The sequence below is a fragment of the Palaemon carinicauda genome, chromosome 15 (genome assembly GCF_036898095.1).
Source record: "Palaemon carinicauda isolate YSFRI2023 chromosome 15, ASM3689809v2, whole genome shotgun sequence".
NCBI lineage: Eukaryota > Metazoa > Arthropoda > Malacostraca > Decapoda > Palaemonidae > Palaemon > Palaemon carinicauda.
In genome coordinates, this window is record NC_090739.1 from 120,253,942 (window position 1) to 120,259,848 (window position 5,907).

A 5,907-nucleotide genomic window follows, 5' to 3' on the forward strand; every position below is an offset into this window, starting at 1 on the left:
ATCACCAAAAATATTGTAAGACTTTCTCAATAAGCCAATTTTTTGTGCAATTGAAGAAGACACAGAACTAATGTGTTTCTCAAAAGTAAATTTGCTGTCGAGAATCACACCTAAAATTTTAAAAGAGTCATACAAATTTAAAGAAACATTATCAATACTGAGATCCGGATGTTGAGGAGCCAACGTCCTTGACCTACTTACAATCATACTTTGAGTTTTGTTCGGATTCATCTTCATACCCCATAATTTGCACCATGCACTAATTTTAGCTAAATCTCTATTTAGGGGTTCACCAACCCCAGATCTACATTCAGGGGATGTAATTGATGCAAAGAGAGTAGCATCATCTGCATATGCAATAAGCTTGTTTTCTAGGCCAAACCACATGTCATATGTATATAGTATGAAAAGTAATGGGCCAAGAACACTACCTTGTGGAACATCAGATATCACATTCCTATTCTCACTATGGTGCCCATCAACAACAACTCTTTGAGATCTATTACTTAAAAAAAATAATAATAATGCTAAGAAATGACCCGCCCACTCCCAACGCTGTCAGTTTGAAAACAAGGGCCTCATGATTAACACGGTCAAAGGCAGCACTAAAATCAAGGCCAATCATACGAACTTCCTGACCACAATCAAGGGATTTCTGTACAACATTGGAGATTGTAAGAAGGGCATCACATGCTCCAAGGCCTTTACGAAAACCAAATAGCAAACTAGGGAGTAGGTGATTATCTTCAGCAAACCTATTAAGACGTTTTGCCAAAAGACGTTCAAAAACTTTAGATAATATGGGAGTTATGGAAATTGGGCGGTAATCAGTGGGACTTGAGCTACAACAAACACATTTACATAGAGGAGTAACATTACCAATTCTCCAACAAGTGCTAAAAGCTAACTTGCGCAAAATAACTGATAACTTTGGATCTAAGAAATCTGTTGTCTTTATAAAAAAAACCAAAGGAAAAGTACCATTTGGGTCTACACCTCCATAAGCATCAAGGTCCATCAACAGAGCTTTAATCTCACCCATTAGGAAGGGTGGACGTCCCAGCCAGTCTGACTTTTGGCTTTGCCTGGGGGCTTCTTATTTGAGTGTGTTAGCACTCAAGAAATAAGGAGTCCCTGCATCTCGCTAAAACCTTGCTACGCAAGGTCTGCAGCCTACGCAAGCTGTGTGTGAAGGTATGAAGAAGTGTGACTCGTCCTAGAAAGTTGTTCTGAAGTTCTTTTGATGGAAACTTGTAGACTAGGACTTTCCCAATACCACCTTGTCAGGATATGGGGACGTAACAGTATTAATATTAATACTAGGAACACAAGGGAACATGGTTTACCTGCAGTGGTTTGAGGTCAGCTATGCAGAGAACCCATGATGTTGGTTTCCCCATGAGAGGGGATGATGAAGAAAAGAATAAGGGCCAGTCAAACTTTTCATTCATGCAGACTAAAACCGGGTAACAATGCCCTCAACCTTCTGCTACTTGTCCAATGAGGAGCTTAAGGTTTTAAACCAGCTGTCGTGCAGCAACAACAGAACCGATAGAGAAAGTATCGAGTCTCCTGTGGGTCACGTCTTACAAGTAGTGGGATGTGAACGTGGTTTGCCATTTCCACACAGCTTGAAGAACCTGCATCACTGAAAAATTTCTTTTGAAGGCCAGGGACGAGGGACGTAGCTATGCCCCTGACATCATGTGCTCTGGGGCGACGTGATGGAGGAGGGTCTGGATTCAGTACCAGGTCAATGACCCTGCGAATCCATGCAGAGATCGTGTTCTTGGTGACCCTCCTCTTAGTCCTTCCTGTGTTGACGAATGGTGCTGGCACACGAGGACGGGCTGCAGCTGTTCTTTTGAGGCACAGTCTGAAGCTCCTTACTGGGCATAGTAAAAGGTGGTCTGGGTCATCTGTTACAGTACGGAGACTAGAAATCCGGAAGGAATCGAATTGAGGATCTGCTACTCTCGGATTCTGAGTATTAGCAATAAACTCAAGGACGAAGCTGAACGTTACCTCCCCCCATCCCCTTGAATGGGCGATGTCATACGAGAGACCATGAAGATCGTTGATTCGCGTGGACAAGGCCAAAGCTAGCAGGAACACCGTTTTCAAGGTTAGGTGGCAATCTGATACCTGGCATAATGGTTCATAGAGAGGTCTCTTACGAGACCTGAGAACTCGAACCACGTTCCATGGGGGAGGTCTCAATTCCGACTGAGGGGAGATAAGTTCATAACTTCGTATGAGTAGAGAAAGTTCTAGCAATGAAGAAATGTCCATTCCTTTCAGCCTGAAGGCGAGGGTGAAGGCTGAGCGATAGCCTTTCATTGCCGAGACTGATAGGTGCACTTCATCACGCAAATACACAAGGAACTTCGCTATTGCTGGAATAGTGGCATCGAGTGGCGAGATACCCCTTCCGCGACACCAACCACAGAAGACTTTCCACTTTGCCTGGTAGACTGCTCTGATGACTTTCGCAGGTGTCCAGACATCCTGATTGCAACTTGTTGGGAAAATCCTCTCTCAGAGAGGAGATGCTGGATAGTCTCCAGGCGTGAAGTCGTAGTGAACCTATGGCTTTGTGGAAGATGTTGGCATGTGGTTGTTTGAGTAGATTGTGTCGTGGAGGGAGTTCTCTTGGCGGCTCCGTTAGGAGGTGCAGAAGGTCCAGGAAACACTCTGTGAGATGCCATATCGGAGGTATGAGGGTCATTGAAAGATTGACCGATGTTCTGGTCTTGTTGAGTACCCTCCTAATCAGACAGAATGGGGGAAAGGTGTAAACGTCGATGTTGTCCCATCGTTATTGGAAAGCATCTTGCCCGAGAGCCTTGGGGTCTGGGATTGGGGAACAGTACAGCGGGAGCCTAAAGTTCAGGGCCGTTGCGAAGAGGTCCACATTCGGAGAACTCCACAAAGACCACTCGGTACTCCCTATCTGAGATGCTCTGCTCAGGTTGTCAGCGAGCACATTCCTCTTGCCCGGAATGAAGCGTGCCGATAGTGGAATTGAGTGGATTTCGGCCCATCTCAGTATCTCTACTGCTAGACGGGATAGTTGCTGCGAAAAAGTACCTCCTTGTTTATTGATGTAGGCCACTACTGTGGTGTTGTCGCTCATCACCACCACAGAGTGGCTTGCCAGGTACTGTTGGAACTGTTGAAGGTCTAGAAAAACGGCCTTCATCTCTAGGAGATTTATGTGGAGGTACTTTTCTGACTCTGACCAGAGGCCTGAGGTTGTGTGGTGCAGCACGTGGGCCCCCACCCATTTTTTGAAGCGTCCGAAAACAGCATCAATTCCGGGGGGAGGACGAGAAGATCCACTCCCTTTCGTAGGTTCTCGTCTGCCACCCACCACTGGAGATCCGTCAGTCCCACAGGTCCCATGGGGATCTGGATGTCCGGGGAGCTGTACGCTTGATTCCACAGGAACTTGAGTCGCCACTGGAGGGATCTCATCCTGAGGCAACTATTAGGAACTAGACGGGCCAGCGATGAAAGGTGACCGAGGAGACGTAGCCACGATTGGGCTGGAAGTTCTTCTCGTCTAATAAAAGGTCTTGCGACCTTCCTCAGCTTTGCTATCCTGTCGTCTGATGGGAAGGCTTTGTGGAGAGTGGTGTCTATAATCATGCCTAAGTATATCAGTCTTTGAGTGGGAAGCAGGGAAGACTTCTCGAGATTTACCATGATCCCCAGATCTTGGCAAAGTCTCAGAAGTTTGTCGTCCAGATAACGGAGGAGACAGATGCCAATCCTGTGTGCCCAAGATGATACTAGGGTGAACACTCTGGTGAAAACTTATGGTGTTGTGGAAAGACTGAAGCACAGAACCTTGAACTGGTACACTCTGTTGTCTAGGCTGAATCTTGAGTACTTCCTTGAAGACGGATGGACTGGGATCTGGAAGTACGTGTCCTTTAGGTCCAGTGTGCACATGAAGTCTTGTGGTCTTACTGCTAGTCTGACCGTGTCTGCCGTCTACATGCTGAACGGAGTTTGTTTGACAAACTTGTTTAGAGCTGAGAGGTCGATGACTGGTCTCCAACCTCTAGATGCCTTCTTTACAAGAAAGAGTCGACTGAGGTGTGGAACAGAGGTAGATGGAGAAAGCTGACCAAAAACATCGACCCCACATAGAAGTGGGAAAAGATGTAGACAAAGAAGAAGAAGAAGAAGAAGAAGAAGGTCGACTGAAGAAGCCTGGGGATCCATCGAGAACCTCTTGGAGAGCGCCCTTCTTCAACAGGGTCTGGACTTCTGCCCGAAGGGCTTGCCCTCTTGCCGATCCCATGGCAAGGGAGTTCAATGACACTGGATTCGTCGTCAGGGGAGATAGAGATGTTATGAACGGGACGTGATATCCTAGGCTGATCACGGAAATTGTCAAGGAATCGGCCCAGAGTTGCTTCCACCTGTTTGAGCAACTTTGTAGGCATCCCCCACTAGTGGAAATACAGGGGGGACTGCCTATCCTAGCGTTTGTAGCCTCGGCTGCTCCATCTAGGATTTTTCCCTCCCTGGAGGAGGGCTTAGACACCATAGTCTTCGCTGCTGTTGTCGTCGTAGTGGTCTTGACTGGACAGGACTGCTGTGGTACTGGAAGCTTATAGGGCTTGGATGTTAAAGCCCTATGAAGGAGGGAGTCTTGATGAGACTTCCTCCACCTCTCAGCTGTATGTTCCACATCCTTAGGCTCAAAAGAACAGACCCCCCTATGGAGGAATGTCTGAGCCTATTGATCTCGGCGCTAGGGACCTTCTGTTGGAATCTATCAGCTACTGCATCCCGACGTTTCAGGATGGTATTTGCCCATAAGTTCAAGACTTGGGGGGCTAGAAACTCGATCGTGCGAGTACCTGAGAGAAGGAAGGTTTCCATAGCTTTTCTGGTACGTTCCTTGGAGAAATCTTCAGAACGTATCCGGATACCTAAGGTCCCCAACCAGATATCGAGCCACAAAGTGGCTTGCATAGCACACTTCGCGATTTTCTCCTGATTGAAGATCTCGGCTGCCGAGAATAAGACCTACCAGTTGGAGTGTCTCTTAAGAGGGACTCCCTTGGTTAGCTCTTCCAGTGAATGGTGAAGTGGAAGAGCTAGACAAGGCTCCTCTAGGATCTCGAAGTACCTCCTCTGCTGTACACGAGGAGGTGGGAGGAACTTGTTGTTGGTACCGGAACGGTTGGAGGAGGACATTTCGGAGAGCTGTTGTGAGATCTTGTCCCTGGTACTCTTTACCCCTTGAGACCAGGGCAGTGGTGCACTGGTCTTGGAGGGCTTTTGTGTACCAAAGATGCGGTCTAAGACCGTGTCTTTGCCCTCTCGAGGAGGGATCTCTGGGTCGGAAAACCCGTTGAGAGCCCTCATTAGAGTCAGAACTTGCCAAAACGCAATGTTCTGACTCTTGCTGGTCTCCTCCTGCTGTAGGACTTGAAGCGAAGTCTCCTTCTATCCCCGAAGGAGATAGAAGAGACTTGGTGGACCAGAAACTCGATCGTGCGAGTACCTGCGAGAAGGAAGGTTTCCATAGCTTTCCTGGTACGTTCCTTGGAGAAATCCTGAGAACGTATCCGGATACCTAAGGTCCCCAACCAGATATCGAGCCACAAAGTGGCTTGCATAGCACACTTCGCGATTTTCTCCTGATTGAGGATCTCGGCTGCCGAGAATGAGACCTGCCAGTTGGAGAGTCTCTCAAGAGGGACTCCCTTGGTTAGCTCTTCCAGCGAGTGGTGAAGTGGAAGAGCTAGACAAGACTCCTCTAGGATCTCGAAGTACCTTCTCTGCTGTACACGAGGAGGTGGGAGGAGCTTTTTGGTGGTACCAGAACGGTTGGAGGAGGACATTTCGGAGAGCTGTTGTGAGATCTTGTCCCTGGTACTCTTT